Below are 16,132 nucleotides of genomic sequence, written 5' to 3'. Positions count from 1 at the left end.
CTGGTATTCCAATGCATGTTCATGACTGCTTGTCGCTCTTCCGAATTCGAGTTCCGTGACACTATGATGCACATTGTAGACAAGCTAACCCTTCCTCTTTACACTCGCATCGAAAGGGGATGGAACAGAACTGAGTATTGGCATCGTCGATCTACCTACTTCATCATTCGAGCTGAGCACGTCGGCAATCTCACCAACGACTTGAGGCGGATCCGTTATGCCGAGATGTTGCGGATGGTTCGCCTGTTCTGGTTTATTGGCACTCCTCGTAACACCTATGTCACTATTGATGGGAATCGCATGCTGCAGAATCGTTGGGTTTATGATAAGGTGACTCAAGTTGTATCCCCTGATAGAGTAGCCGTTACCCGTCTTTCTAGACGAGGTTTACCTCCCCTACCAGAGACTTATCGAGTTCTTGAAACCATGGGAGAACCCCCCTACTTTTTCAATGCTACCACCGCAGATCTTTATTAGGTTCCCTAGAGGACTACCATGTAAATAAATAAGATTGGATTTAGTCCAATCCTTGTAAATGGCTTGGTTCACTTGTAAATATTAAAGCTTGGAATAAAAGGTTTTGATTTTCACACTCATTGTCTTATGTGTATTAAACCGCCTAAGTGACATGATTCTAAATCTAGCTTCATATTGATAACCAGGATCGTCAACTTCTTGCTCCCAATGCATTATATACAGATACACAGGAGAAGAAGCTTCTCCTCAAACAAATGCAACCTCCCTCATTTAATGGGGCAGGTCCAAAGATTGAAAGGGATGCAGAAGTTTGGATAGAAGCCATGGACGATTACTTTTCGGCTGTGCTGGTACAAGAATTGGGAATCAATCCATGCTTGCCAGATTCCGTCTTACCGGGGACGCCAAACTTTGGTGGAAGCAATGGTGCCGAGATAAGGGCGTCACTGAAGATACCCAAACCTGGAGTGACATTAAGCAAGCTGTGAAGGGCCGTTATCTTCCCCCATCTCATGAATCTATTAAGATGAACGAGTTCTTCAGCCTCAAGCAGCTTAGCTTAACCTTGGAGGAATACTACTCAAAATTTGTCACACTTGGCAAATATGCTCCACCTATGTCGATCACTCAACAAGTGGCCCGATTTTGCCAAGGGCTAAATGAACCTTTGGATTCTCGCCTTGAAGCAATGAGGCCAACTACCTTGCAAGATGCTCTTACCCGAGCCAAACCTCTGGCTAAAGAAGTAAAGAGTGGTCAAGTAAAGAAGAGAGTCTATCCTGAGTCTAACCCAAGGGGGCGCCTTCAGAGGAATTACCAATCGAATTTCCGCCACAACACTATTGGTCAGTACCCCAATAATTTTGTCCCCCGCAGTTATGCTAATTCCACTTCAGAATCCTATGGGGACCAAAGGTGCTTTTATTGCAATGAAGTTGGCCACTTCCGGAATGAATGCCCCAAACTTGCAAGACCCTCTCTCAATCCTAGTGTCACTGCTGCTCCACAAGGCGGCCGGGTAGTTCAAGGTCGTGGGATTCCTAATAACCGCCAGGCTAGACGAGGTGGTGGTGGACGTGGTAGAGGTCGTGGAGTGACTACCCGTGTCTGCTCTATGATTGGTGAACCGACTTTAGAGATGGAAGAAGAAGAGCAAGCCACCATTCATGCAGCTATAGAACATCAAGGACCTAATCAGCAGTTTTCTGTTATCCAAGCTCCGGCTACTTATCAAGGTAGATCTTTCCAGCTTTTGGTTGATTGTGGTAGTACGCATTCATTTCTTTCTCCAAAATGCTTGCGTAAGTTACAGTTAGATCAAAAACCAGCCCAAGCAATGATTGTTGAGTTAGCTAGTGGAAAAGAAGAAGTATCCCGACATTGTGTGGGAGATCTTGAATTTGAATTGGATGGTGAATCAACCCATGGGTATTTTAGAAGCTTACCATTAGGGATTTATGATGGAATCCTTGGTATGGATTGGTTAATTGCAAACAATGCTGACATTCACTGTGCTGAAGGAAGCATCACCTTTAAGAATAGTCAAGGACAGGTAGTATCAGCCCAGGGAAAAACAGGTAAACCCAAATTTCATTTGGTCAAAGCTAATCGTCTTCTTAAGGGAGTGCGCAAGGGCCAATAGATCTTCCTTGTCAAACTCAACAAGGTAGAAGAAAGCAACCCAGATTTAGAACCCTCTTGGCTCCAGGAGTTTTCAGATATCTTTCCAGAGGAACTTACAAAACTACCCCCATCTCGAGAAGTAGATCATGGGATTGAGTTAATCCCTGGTGCTGAATCAGTTTCAAGGAGACCTTACAAAATGTCTCTTCCCGAAGCCATAGAGCTCAAGGAACAACTTAGGCAGCTCATTGAGCAAGGATTCATTCGCCCTAGTAATTCCCCATGGGGAGCGCCTGTTCTTTTCCAGAGAAAGAAGGATGGCTCGCTTCGGCTTTGTATTGACTATCGAGGCCTAAACAAGGTCACTGTCAAAAACAAATACCCCATTCCTCGCATCGACGAACTTCTTGACAGACTTTATGGATCCAAAGTTTTCTCCAAGATGGATTTAAGGTCTGGTTACTATCAAATTAGGATCAAGGAATCAGATATCTCCAAAACCGCTTTCAATACCCGCTATGGCCACTATGAATTTACAGTCATGCCATTCGGATTAACCAATGCTCCCGCCACCTTCAACCGCTTGATGCAGGATATCTTCCGACCCTACTTGGATGAATTTGTCCTTGTCTTCTTCGATGACATCTTGGTCTATTCTCAGTCAAAAGAGGAACATGAGGAGCATGTACGCAAAGTATTGCAAATACTGCGCGAACATAAGCTCTATGCCAAGAAAAGCAAATGTACCTTCTTCACTTCCCAAATTGAATATCTAGGGTTCATTGTCTCCTCAAAGGGCATCTCAGTAGACCCTGCCAAAGTCAAGGATATATTGGAATGGCCACCCCCTAGGACAGTCAGAGAAATCCGTGGGTTTCTAGGCATCACAGGATGGTATAGGATCTTCATCAAGGATTATGCCAAGATAGCTGCACCCTTAACTGATCTCCTCAAGAAGGAATGCAAGATAGTATGGTTACCAATCCACCAAATCAGTTTTAGCCAACTTAAAGCTATCCTCACCTCAGCACCAGTTCTGAAGCTCCCTGACTTCACCAAAGAGTTTGAGGTTGTCACTGATGCTAGTGGCCTTGCACTTGGTGGTGTCTTAATTCAAGAAGGAAGGCCTGTGGCTTACACTTCTCGTAAGCTTAAATCCTATGAAGTCAATTATGCCACCCATGATTTGGAACTCCTTGCAGTTGTTCATTGTTTCAAGTTATGGAGACACTATCTCCTAGGCCGTAAGTTTCTGCTTGTAACTGACCACCAGAGTTTAAAGTGGATCTTCACCCAGCCCAATCTCAACATGAGGCAAAGAAGGTGGATTGAGATTCTGCAAGAGTTTGATTTTGATATCAAATTTCGTCCTGGAAAGGATAATGTTGTAGCAGATGCCCTCAGTCGCAAATCCTTCCTAAGTGCAATCTCTATGCCAAATAACCCCATCCTAGAGAAGGTAAAGCAGGTTTCACTTCATGACCCTGATTACCAAAAGCTAGTAAGCCTGGTTCACAAGGAGGCACCCACAGAAAAGGAAAAAATATTGACCAAGGGATACACCCTCGATGATGAATGCCTCTACTTCATGCATAGGTTATGTATCCCCAAAGATCTTGCACTAAAGAAGATGATCTTGTATGAAGCTCATGATAGCCCCGTAGCAGGACACCCAGGTTATGCAAAAACCTTGAATGCCTTAAGGAGAAGTTACTTTTGGCCTGGAATGAAGAGAGATATCCTTCAATACATCAGACAATGCCTTTCATGTCAAAGGATTAAAGCTGAAAGAATCAAAATGCCCGGGAAACTCCAACCTCTGGACATTCCTCAGATGAAGTGGGAATGTATCAGTATGGATTTTGTCACAAGTCTTCCCACAACACAAGGAGGATATGATTCTATTTTAGTAGTTGTGGATATGCTTACCAAAGTCACCCATATTATCCCAGTAAAGAAGACATTTAAATCTTCTGATATTGCTCGCCTTTTCATCAAGGAAATCTTTAGGCTTCATGGATTGCCAAAAAGAATAGTCAGTGATCGGGACTCTGACTTCACTTCAAAGTTCTGGACATCATTATTCCAGGCTATTGGAACACAACTTTGTTTCAGTACAGCTTACCACCCAGAAACAGATGGTCAAACTGAGAGAGTTAATCAGGTTATAGAAGACATCCTGAGAGCCTATTGTGGGCGTGAACCAAAGAAGTGGATTCAGTATCTCTCTCTAGTGGAATTCTCTTACAATACATCCTATCACCAAAGCATAGGGATGTCACCATTCAAAGCTCTTTATGGTCAGGAATGTTTGTCTCCCTTAAATTTCTCTGACCCCACACTCAAGGTTGAAGCCTCCAGGATAATGCTTGAAGAAATGGAAGAACAAACCAAAGCTATTCGTAAGGATATTAAAGCCGCCCAGGATCGACAGAAGCATTATGCTGATACCAAAAGATCTGAAAGAATTTTCCAGCAAGGAGACAAAGTTTTTCTTCGAGTACGGCCAAAGAAAAGTTCTTTATCTCTTGGAAAATTTAGAAAGCTGAGTCCAAGGTATTGTGGGCCTTATGAAGTCATCAAATGTTTGGGAAAACATGCCTACAAACTTCGCCTCCCAACCCACCTCAAAATCCATGATGTATTCCATGTAAGCTTACTAAAGCCATATGTGCCTCATCCTGATCATGTTCTTGATGATGAACAAATTGTAATGCCAACCCAGGGAGTCCTTGAAATGAGACCTAATAGAATCATCGACTCTAGAGAAAGAGTGCTTCGCAATAGAATCCTTAGGGAACATTTAGTGGAATGGAAGGATTACCCTGAGGAGGATGCCACTTGGGAGGAAGAGTCAACCCTCCAAAAGAATTACCCAGAGTTCGTGCCGAGATGAGGACATCTCGAGTTCTTTTAGTAGGGAAGGATGTAACATACCCATTGTAAATAACACTGTACTTGCTTCAGAGTTGAAAAATATAACTTAGTTTGTCATTTTTACGATAAAAAAACTTCTATTTTTGGAAAATGAGCCATTTTTGCTTAGAAATTTGTAATTTTGAATCTAAATTTGAAATCTACGCGTAATTTTACGCTTAAAATAGTTTTTTCTGAATTAAAAACGGGCACCCGGAATGGGTTTAATTAAGCTTTTAAGCCTTTAATCTGCGAACTTTCGACCAAAAATAGTAACTATCCAGGCATCTAATCAACGAATGAAACACGCCCCCATGGTCACGGGGCAAGGCCGGACATTTCCGTCAAAAAATATTTTTGACCCCCCCGGACGACGGCGGGCGGGCGGCGTGGGCCCCACCACGGGCGCCGCCCGTGAAAAAAACCGACAATCTGCCCGGGACACCCAAGCGTGTACGCGACCTAGACGCACCCTCCAGCACACCCCTACACGTACCCCCTCCTCCCAGAACCCTCTATCCACAGGTGTCGCGCTCTCTCTCTCTTGGGGACACCTCCACCCCCATGTGTCACACTTTCTCTCTCCTCGAGACACCTCCACCCCCAGGTGTCTCACGCCCACACCCTCTCCCGGACACCTACACCACCCAGGTGTCACCTTCCCGTACCCGGACGTCCACCCTCCAGCACCTATAAAAGGACCCTCCCAGCCCCCTTCTCCAGACAAGCCCCCAGCAAGCCCCTACGCGCAAGCTCTCTCTCAAGCTCTAGGACATGTCCTACACTCTTCTCCCCCCCCCCGTGTGAATAGACTTAAAGTGTGCCTCTCCTCCAACCCTTGCCTTACTCTTCCCTAGGCCTCCCTAGACGTACACTCTTCTCAAGAGCTCTCCAAGTTAAGGACACCCCTCTCAATTCCCCCCCCCATATGCGGCGACTTAAACTTAGGCTAAGAGGTCGTTCCTGCCCATAAGCCCAACAAGCTTTTCCTACCCCAAACGGACTCCGTTTTCGAATCCGTTTGAACCAGTAGAATTCTCTCTTTTCTCTCCACGCTCCCAACCTCTTATATTCACCTCGTTTTCTCTCTATCCTCTTAAAACTCTAGTGCTCCTATGGCGCCGAAACGCCGCCGAATTGAAGAACCACGCGCTGCCCAAGGAGGGAATGAAGCAAATCGCGTCCCTGCAATCGACTTCGCCCCTCTTGAAGTGAATAGGCATGAAAACGATAACCAGGTTGGTCATTTAAACAGTTTTAAGTAAAATTCTCTCTTATGAAGCTTAATGCAAAGATTCGTAATAATAGGAAAGGAACCAAGGTTAAACCCCTAGTATAGATGGCCTAAAGTACCTTATGGTTACTCTTAAGTAAAGTTATAGGAAAGTAATCTTGCTTTTGAATCATTGTCTTTCCGAAACGATGGTTTTTGTTAATGTGTGAATTCATTGAATAAAGGCTATGTCTCTTTTTATTGGATATACTGTTGCTTTATTGCTAACATGCAGGTACAGCTTCTCCCCCCCTTAGCTAACTCCGTGCTTGCCTGTGTAGCCGGGCGGAGGATATAGCGAGGCCGGGAGTCGGCCCAGGGCAATCCCCTCCTATGCCACTGGGAATTGGTTTTCACCACCAGGGTGATGTATATATGCTGCCTAGTTCTGTGGGTCCAGGCTAGCGCGGTGACTTAACCCCCACCTCATGAGGAGACGTCCCCTCCGAAGAGCGAGAGGGTTTGGTACAAGCGTCAGTACCTGAGGGGGTGACAGGACGGCTTGGCCCTCATCGGCTGGCTGACGACGAGGGGAGACGGTCCGTGAGGTTTACCCAGCTGGTTGAGGCTGGAAGATCGAATTCTAGATTATCGATGTAGTTGTGGTTATGGTTATGGTTTGGACATGAGTTTGGATTGGAATATCGGCCCGGTTTCAGGGTCTTTGTAAATATTTTTCACTATAAGTATGCTCGTTGATTTCAATGTTGTGCTAAGAAAGACTTTCTTTAAGGAATCAAGTGTAATTAATTAACAAAGGAATTTGTTTTTAAGTGTTTCACAGTGTGGTAGGACTTAATTAGGAAACAATTGAACGGGTGAGTGTGTGGAAAGTGGGAGAATGGATGCCCTGACGGTACCATTCTAAGGATGGGTGGACCCGATCAGTCGGGTAGCTTTCTACTAGTCGTAACCTACGATATTTAGGGAATAGTAGAGTCACGAACAAGACTTGTTTTAGGGGACCGAGCCAGCGGCCGTGCCTCATGAATACGGGGGAAAAAGGCGTTGGCTTCCTTGAACCAAGTGTGGGTCTTGTTCCATCTCCACGCACATTCCGTGCTGGAGGTTAGAATTTCCTTCAGGATGACTACGCTTCCCCTGCGAGATAGAATTAGGTCCGTCCGTTTGCTCGTAACCTCGTATTTCTACGAGATCGAGGTGTCGTCAATCGGAAAATAACACGAGACTTAACTGCCTATCAAAAGGATTCCCCCGCCCTACGGGTCGGGGGTCTTACAGGTCGACCATTCAGGAAGCTGTCAAAGATATTCGTTTGGACTTTGAAGAGAAGCTACAAGCCGAACTACAGACCTTCGAAGAGAAGCTACAGGCCGATTTACTGAGGACTTTGCCGTGTCGAATGGTGGCTACGAAGCGAGCTTCCTGAGGAACCATCCATGTCGAATGGCAGAATCCGGGTTAACCGAGGGCTTGGTATCGTGTTCAGGGACCACAAAGATGACGAGATCTCAGTTTATGCCATGGGTCCGGCAAGCACCAAAGATAATCTTTGGGAGTCTCATCCATTTTGTGGACCCAATTATTCTTGTAGGAGACTTCAATATGGTGGAATCTCCACAAGATAGATTCTTGAATTTAGGTCAAACTATAAGAGGTATAGAAAGGACAAGTTGGCTTGATTTGAAAGGCATGCACTCCCTTCATGACATGGCATGTGACCATGATGTCACTTGGGGAAATGGGCTGCTTGAGAACCAACCAAGAAAGGCTGCTAGATCGCTGCTACTTTTCAACAATTCTATTTAATAGTTTCCTTAACACCAAAGTGAAAGTTTAATATACCATAGCACTCTTAGACCACTATCTTATCCTATGTTCCTTCTCCCAAGGAACCCACAAGGCTAGGTATGGATGGTTCCATACAGACCCTAAGCTATTCCAACTCCCAAATTGCTAGGAGCAATCTAGATTTAATATGGAAGTTACCAAAATAAGGGCAAATAGGAGGAATCAAAAATTCCAGGAGCTTCAATCTCTGGAATAGAGAATAAATCAAGGATAGCTCTGCCTCCAATACCCATTAATTTTAGTTACCGATCAGCTTAAAAAGAGGATGAGATGTAGTGTCAGCATTTAAAAATGTTCTTTAGGGAATGGTGGTGGGCAGGGAAATTGGAGAGACCCTCTAAAGAGATGTTCAATATCCTAAAAAGGAAGACAACATTTAAGACCATATCCCAATGCATAAGAAGCACAATGGCAATCGCGATGAATCGATAGGCTGAAAACCTAGGAATAGTCAAAGATCACTTCTCTGAGGTCTTTGCTATCAGAAAAGCCCCCTCAAAAGATCGATATAAGGCTATGCAAACTATTTCTAAATGTAGGAGAAAAATGATCCCTAAGAGTGTGGCAGAAACCATGGAGTGTGACCTCTCAAGAGGGGAGATTGAAGAAGCCATCATGGCTATGAAAAACAGCAATAGTCTTGGATTTGATGGCCTACCCAGAGAGTTCTTCAAAACTTTTAAACATTTTCGTACTTCCCCCCTTCTAGAGGTATGGAAAGAATACATCACTTTTGGATCTCTCCCAATCTCCATAAATTAACGAGTCATCAAACTTATCCACAAGAGAAGGGCTAAAAAAGATATAGCTAACTGGTGACCTATCACCATGCTCTCTACAGCTTATTAAATTTTTGCCAAAGCTCTAGCCAAACCTTATCAGGCCATTTGCAAGAATGGATAAGACCTGAACATAAAGGATTTATCAAAGGAAGATTCATTCTGGATGCCATTATAGCTCTCTGGGATGGAGTTAAGTATGCCCAACAAACACAACAAGATTTTATCTTTTTCAAAATTGATTTTGAAAAAACCTATAACAAACTGCAATGAGAAAGTTTTGTTTTACTATCCCTCAAAGACATGGGGCTAGGGCCCCACTTCATTAAAATGGTGCATGTTTTGTTTGGTAATGCATGGGCCAAGGTTATAGTGACTTGTACTCTAATAGAATCCTTTGAGTTATGTAGATACATTAGACAGGGCTGCCCTCTTGTCCCACTGCTATTTGCAATAAGAGCTGATGCTCTAACATAAAGCTAAAACAATCACTTCCACTTTCATCTGTGCATGTAGAGTTTTGTCTCAGTGCATTGTTATTCTATGCAATTCTTTTGTTTATGGATGTATAACTAAAATAAACGATTCGATGCCACACATGATAATTGTATCTTGAAAAAATAGAAAGGTTGTTGTATGCCTTTACTTCCCTGTCATTAATTTGTCCCTTCATTTATTTATTTTTAGGAAGCATATGAGGTGAAACTTTAGTTTCAATAGGTTTAGACATATCTGGATCATCAAAAATACCTTCATGTGCAGAATTACCCTCTTGCTCGAAAGAGAAGTCGCCATTCTCATGGTTGAATCTTGCAAAAAAAGCAACACTTGATGAAATTTGCAAAAAAAAAAACACCACCCAACAACACCGAAACATAACCCGACTAGAAGCGATGGACCTAGTGGAGGGGAAGCTGTAATAAACAAAAACGATAAGGTTTCAGTCACTCTTCCTATTAATCTAGTGCAGGAATGGCTGAAAACTTACCATTCTAGAGCCCTAATTGGTCTATGCTATGGACCTAGGCCTCCGGCGGCACAGAAACCCTAAAATCATGGATTAGAAAAAACAATTGGTCCCTTGCATGGCTTGGTAGTCGAATGTACCCAATATTTACCTAATAAATATTTTTGCTTTGTGTTTAAAGAAGAAGGGATAGCTCTTCATGGTTTGGGTGTAGGACAATGAGTCCTCAGAAACTCCCCCCTTTCTCTCTTCCCGTGGACCCCTGAGTTCTCTCCGATAGGCACCAAACCCTCCCTGTGTCCTATTTGGGTAAAACTTTCCAATCTTCCACTGCATCTCCATCCTCTTACTAAGCTACTGCTAGAACCATTAGGAAGTCTTTTGGGGGTAAGGGCAAACTCAGAGCTTAACCCCAGGTGGCACCCTCTAGATCTAATTGAGATTGATCTAAGTAAGGAACTCCCTTCATCTCTATATATAAATGTAGGATCAGACACAATCTTAGAACAACCTCTGGTTTTCAAGAATGTGCCCAACACTTGCTTCCACTGTGGCTCAAAGGAACACTTCATTAGGAGAACTGCCCGATTAAGTTTCCCCCACCACCTCTGGGGCCCGTTCAACAACCGACCACAAAGGAGGACAGCCAAGGCTTTCAATAGGTAGGTAGAAGGGGAAAGGTATCAAATCACAATCAGCCCCCTAGGAATCTCCCTAGAAGAATCAACCATAATAGATTCTCCCCTCTTCTAGTAGATTTAACAGACCCCTCCCAAGTCAACAAGGATTCATCAAGTGAAGACAAGGATGAAGAAGTCCCGAGCACACATCTCCAGGATAGTGACCTAGAAAAGGAAGTAGAAGACATGGACTTCCAAGATGCAACAAAAGTTAATTTAAAGCCAGGCCGCTCTCAAGCTAAAGAAGAATCTCTCCCTTTCATAGAGCAGGAAGTCCCCCTCCTTGGCAGTAGTAAAACAGGTCATGAGAAAAAAAGGGAAGTCTAACATTGATCAAATTGCTTTGAGAAGAAGGCAATCTCAGGTAGGAGGAATGACTTCCCCAATCCCTTCAAAGAAGAGACCTCAAGGGTCATCAAAACCCTCACCTAAAAATCATAAGTTATGAGACTGAATTCAATATTTTATCCTACAATACCAAAGGACTAACTGATGGCAATAGAGCTATCATAATCTGCTTCCAAGAAGTCAAAGCTGCAGACCAAAGCTGCAGACCAACGCATCTTACCTAACGAAGGTGTAATTAGTTCTGTCGAAAGCCCCACCAATCAAAGGGAAAGGGGAAGAGGCTGACGAGCCAAAAACCAGTATCAAAGGGAAAGAGGAAGGGGAAGGGGCTGACAAGTTCTAGAAATACCGTATCAAAGGGAAAGCAGCTGACAAGAAGTCCCGAATCAAAGGGTAGAGGCCGGGCACGCTAGGGACCGGCCTTTTAATTTAACCCAAATCACTTCACAGCCTTCTACGCATGGATTATTAGCCTTTTCATTTAACCAAAATCACTTCACAGCCTTCTACGCTTGGATTATAAGCCCAAGATATAGAAGGCATTGTTAGGTCGGCCGTTCAGGAAGCTCTCAAAGATATTCGTTTGGACTTTGAAGAGAAGCTACAAGCCGAACTACAGACCTTCGAAGAGAAGCTACAGGTCATGTGTCGAATGGTGGCTACGAAGCGAGCTTCCTGAGGAACCATGTCGAATGGCAGAATCCAGGTCAACCGAGGGCTTGCTATCCTGTTCCAAGGCCAATCCCAGATCGTAAAGCTGCAGACCAACAACTGCTGACTCAGGATTGAAACAACTGGAGAAACTATGCATATATTTTTTATGGTTCAAAAATGCAGAAGAAGATAAATTCCCAAAAGTGGCTTGGAATGTATGTACACAACCCAAGAATCAGGGGGGTTTGGATCTGCCAAATATTACAGGCATTGCGGACCATATGGCAGCCAAGTAGATTGTTTGAAGTTTTAATATGCCAGATGCTGATTGGGCAATTCTACTGTACCACAATCTCGACCAATTCAGTTTAGCAAAGTTCCCTAGATGGAAAAAGTTACCTCTCATGACAATTTTTTTAAATCACCATCAAACCTCAGGGAAGTGCGTTGGTCAAATCAATATGGCATGCATGGAATAGAAGTAAACCAAAAATTATACTACACAGAAATACTCGAAAACATGCCCACATTTTACACTTGGACTCCATTTGGTTCTCTTCAGCGCTATCTGACAACATCTATGCAGAACAATATAAACATGCTTTTAAGCTCCATAAAAAAGGCATACAGATGTGGAAAGATATACGGAATAATTCTGAATGCAGGTGGCTTACGGAACAAGAGCTAAAATATATCTTTTGAGTTTCAGATGAAGACACTCTCCTGATTCAGAGCAGAATGTAGTTGTGGCTTGATGATAGAAAGACTCAAATCCAACTCAGGGGGGCCTTTACCCACAAAGCTTTTGCGTGGAAGACTCAAATCCAACTCAGGGCGGCCTTTACACAAAGCTTTTATGTGGAAAACCAAAATGCATCACAACTCATTTGTTTTCATTTGAGTAAAATTCTCATTGTTGATGTGTCAATATTGGATGGTATATTCTTTAAAAAGAAAGGTTGTTGATGGCTTAGATTTATTTTCCCAAGAAGCTTGACCAAAGACCCAAGACCCAAGACCAAAGACCATGATGGCCTCTAAAGGGTTCAAATTTCAGTACTGGAAGCCCTAGTTTCTTGAAACCAAAAGTAAACCAGCTGTGCGTTGAAAAGAGGTGGTGAAGTGGACTACAATCAATTGTGAGGTTGCTGAGAGAACCCTCAACCTTGGGGACATTACTTAAATTTGAAGCCCATTTTAGGCTTCAATGGCCCTTTTAGGCTTAAAAGGATGCTTCAAATTTTACTAAAGGTTGCAACTATGAAGTGTCATATTGAAGCCCAAGCCAGGTATAGGGTGTAAAAACTTTAGGGGATATAAAAGCATGTGTGTGGACGCCTATGTGTGTGTGTGATAATTCATTGGGACAAATCTCAGTCAAAATTGAGAAGAAGAGATATTAAATTTAGCTATGAAAAAGGGTAGAGATTAAGTATATCTTGGATGATGTAAGGACACATGGACCTTTACATGATTTGTATGGGATTCACTTATTGAGAGGAAGAGATAAATGTAGCTATGAAAAAGGGTAGAGATTAAGTATATCTTCGATGATGGACACATGGAACCTTTACATAATTTGTGTGGGAGTCACTTATTGATAGGAAGAGATAAATGTGCATTGGAAAAAGGGTTCCGATGAGGTCGTATAAGAGTACATTTGTCTTCCCATGGTTTTTTGTGGGGGTTAGATGTTGGACATAAGTGCAATACTTTAATGGAGACATAATGAACATCCATGTAAGATCCATTAGACGCAAGTAATGTAGTACATTGTTGGAGAAGTAATGCAATTCAATGTGAGATCCATTGGACATAAGTGTAGTATATTTTTGGAGAAGTAATGCAATTCAATAAGAGATCCATTGGACATAAGTGTAGTATATTTTTGGAGAAGTAATGTAGTTCCATGTGAGATCCATTGGACATAAGTGTAGTACACTGTTGAATAATGAACATCTATGTGAGATCCAGTGGACAAGTGTAGTACATTGTTAGAGAAGTAATGAAGTTTCATGTGAGATCCAAAGGACTACATCGAAAGGCTATGCAAGCTTGTACTTGTTGACTTTTCTTGCTTGAACTCTATCTTTTAATCTTTGTACTTTAAGCTTTTGAATGATGAAAAATTTAATTTACTTTGGCCCACAAAGTATGTGGATATGAGGGTAAGTGAAATGTTTCTACATAGATATTAATAGTGTTTGTATATGTATATATTATCTCTTCACACACACACACACACACACACACACACACACAACAATAACAACAACAAAACATATATGTGTAAAGATTTCCTTTCTATGTAAACTCAAGCAACTCATTTCAAAAGTGTGGCATTGTACTATTGCTAGCAACGTTTTTTCAAATGTACCCTTGTTCTCCCCCAATGGTGACCTTTATTGGCACTTTTAATAGCAGTGTACAAGTATATAACTTGTCAGCATACTAATGCCAAAAAGTTTACCTTGTCATTGTGAAATTGAATATCAAATTATTTTCCAAAATAAGCTTACTTTGGACCCTAGCATAGCATTTTGGGTTGCTTTTGTTAGATGAACTCATGATTATCATAGTTAGCGTAATGTGTTGAAGATTAAAACAAATCACCATCTTGAAGTCCAAAGTAAATAGGAAAAGTTTCAAAAACTTTTGGATGAAACCTTCCATTGGGCTTCAAATTCAAGGCCTACTTGGGGATTTCAAAATTGAACAAGCTTTCCAGCTTTCAAAGGTAGCCAATAATTGAAGTGTTCGAATTTCAGCACTGCCTTTGGCAGCGGGCGGGCGGCCGGGTGTCTTTGTAACATATTTTAGCAACCGCCAGGCCTTAAATTTTAAAGCCCATTCTGGGCTTCACAAGCATTTTAGGCTTCATTTGACACTTTTATAAATAAAGAAAAGGTTGCAAAAGCAGCACCTTTCAAAAATGATAAAGTGTCAAAATGAAGCCCAAGGTTGAGGTGTGGGGTTTCATCAGATATAGGACCCTAGAGGTATATATATATCCCGAGGTTTATATATGTATTGTGTGTGTTTGGCCATGGATGTGTGTCTAATACAATGACAATGTACTTTACATGTTAATACATTTAAGTCACAAGTTAATAGTTAGTCACATTTGTTACTTGTAAAAATGATATAAGGTACTAGGTAGTGTGTAGACTGTAAAAATAGCCTATTTAAGATAGAACAACGTAAGGTCATAAGGGCCAACATCTAAGTGGAAAAAAGTTTAGGATGCATTTTGGATAGGACTGAGATGCTTTCAAATTTAAAGAACAAGCTTGAATAAATTTGTATAGGATCAAGACATTTTGAAATTTCGGCATTGTTGAATTAAGCTTGAAGAGTTGTAACATGACTTCTAAGGTGCATTTTGGATATGACTGAGATGTTTTGAAAAAGCTTGATTGAAATTTAGACAGGATTGGTGAAATTCTGACTAAGCTTGATTGAAATTTAGATAGGATTGGTGAAATTCTGACTAAGCTTGAAAAAAATGCAAAGTTTGAAAAAAGTCGAACGAACCTTTAAAATAATGTAAAGTTCCAAATTGACTTCTAAATGGACCGAGGGTGCGTTTTGGATACAATTGAGATGTAAAGTTCCAAATTGACTTCTAAATGGACCGAGGGTGCGTTTTGGATACAATTGAGATGTTTTAAAATTTTTAAGACAAGATTGAATTAATTTTGGTTAGGTTTGAGGTGTTTTGAAATCTCGACAATGAAGCTTGAAAAAAATCAGGATTTGTTTGAGATATGTTGAAATTTAGAAAATGAAGCCTGAAAAAAACATGCAAAGTTGCAAATTGATGTCCGCAATTTAAACCAAGTTTTCAAAATTAAACACACATTAAACCTTAGGCTAGGCTTCAAATTTAAGGCCTGGCAACCGCTCCTTATACTTCCGTAGCATCCGACACGTCACGACTTTGAAGTCAAGACACCTCATTAAGACGCAGTCACCTACACGCCTCAAATTGCCCCTCCGTAATTGAACGCGGCCTCTATTGTAACAAAGGTCTCTTCTTCAAAGCTGGGGGCTTGAAATTTGCAGCGCTAACCCCTCGAATTTAAAAAATTTCACTTTCCTCAACGCCTTGGGTTTATATATATAATATAATATGAACAGCAAGTTCTGGAAAACAATTTTTGGGAAAAGGAACTAAATCTTTTTCACCACTAAATGAGAAGGAAATTGTTATTTTTGAGATGGCATTTTCTATGTGAACTTAGAAAATATAACTAAAACTTGTAAAATTTGAAAGGGTTTTATTTCCTTCTCATAAGAATTTGAGAAGGATTTTCCAGAAGTTGAACAAGTTCTAGACTAAAGCGAACCCGTCTTTTCCCGAACCCTGATGAACAGTCTTTTACAAAAAAGTCTATCTTGACAACTCAAAAGCTCAAAAGGTAACAACCCAACAAACCTGTCTTTTACAAAGTCTATCACAACTCAAAAGCTCAAAAGGTAACAACGAGTCTTAATGCATGTATGACCTAGTAAATCTATTATTATTTATCCTATTGATATAATACATGGCCCAACAAAAATGTACACTTTTGAACATAATTTCAGCGGCCTGTATTCCTTG

General features: G+C 41.7%; 1 long non-coding RNA gene across 1 annotated transcript; it reads left to right on the top strand.

Moving 5' to 3' along the window:
- The first annotated feature begins 5,915 nt into the window (after positions 1-5,915).
- Positions 5,916-6,703, top strand: LOC147634371 (uncharacterized). Its single transcript, XR_015266889.1, has 2 exons — positions 5,916-6,254; positions 6,571-6,703. It is a non-coding gene; the product is annotated as an uncharacterized LOC147634371 (long non-coding RNA).
- The last annotated feature ends 9,429 nt before the right edge of the window (positions 6,704-16,132 follow it).

The sequence above is a fragment of the Cibotium barometz genome, chromosome 11 (assembly GCF_041138505.1).
Source record: "Cibotium barometz isolate CiBa-2024 chromosome 11, ASM4113850v1, whole genome shotgun sequence".
In the NCBI taxonomy this organism is placed as follows: domain Eukaryota; kingdom Viridiplantae; phylum Streptophyta; class Polypodiopsida; order Cyatheales; family Cibotiaceae; genus Cibotium; species Cibotium barometz.
This window is presented reverse-complemented; position numbering and strand designations above follow the sequence as displayed.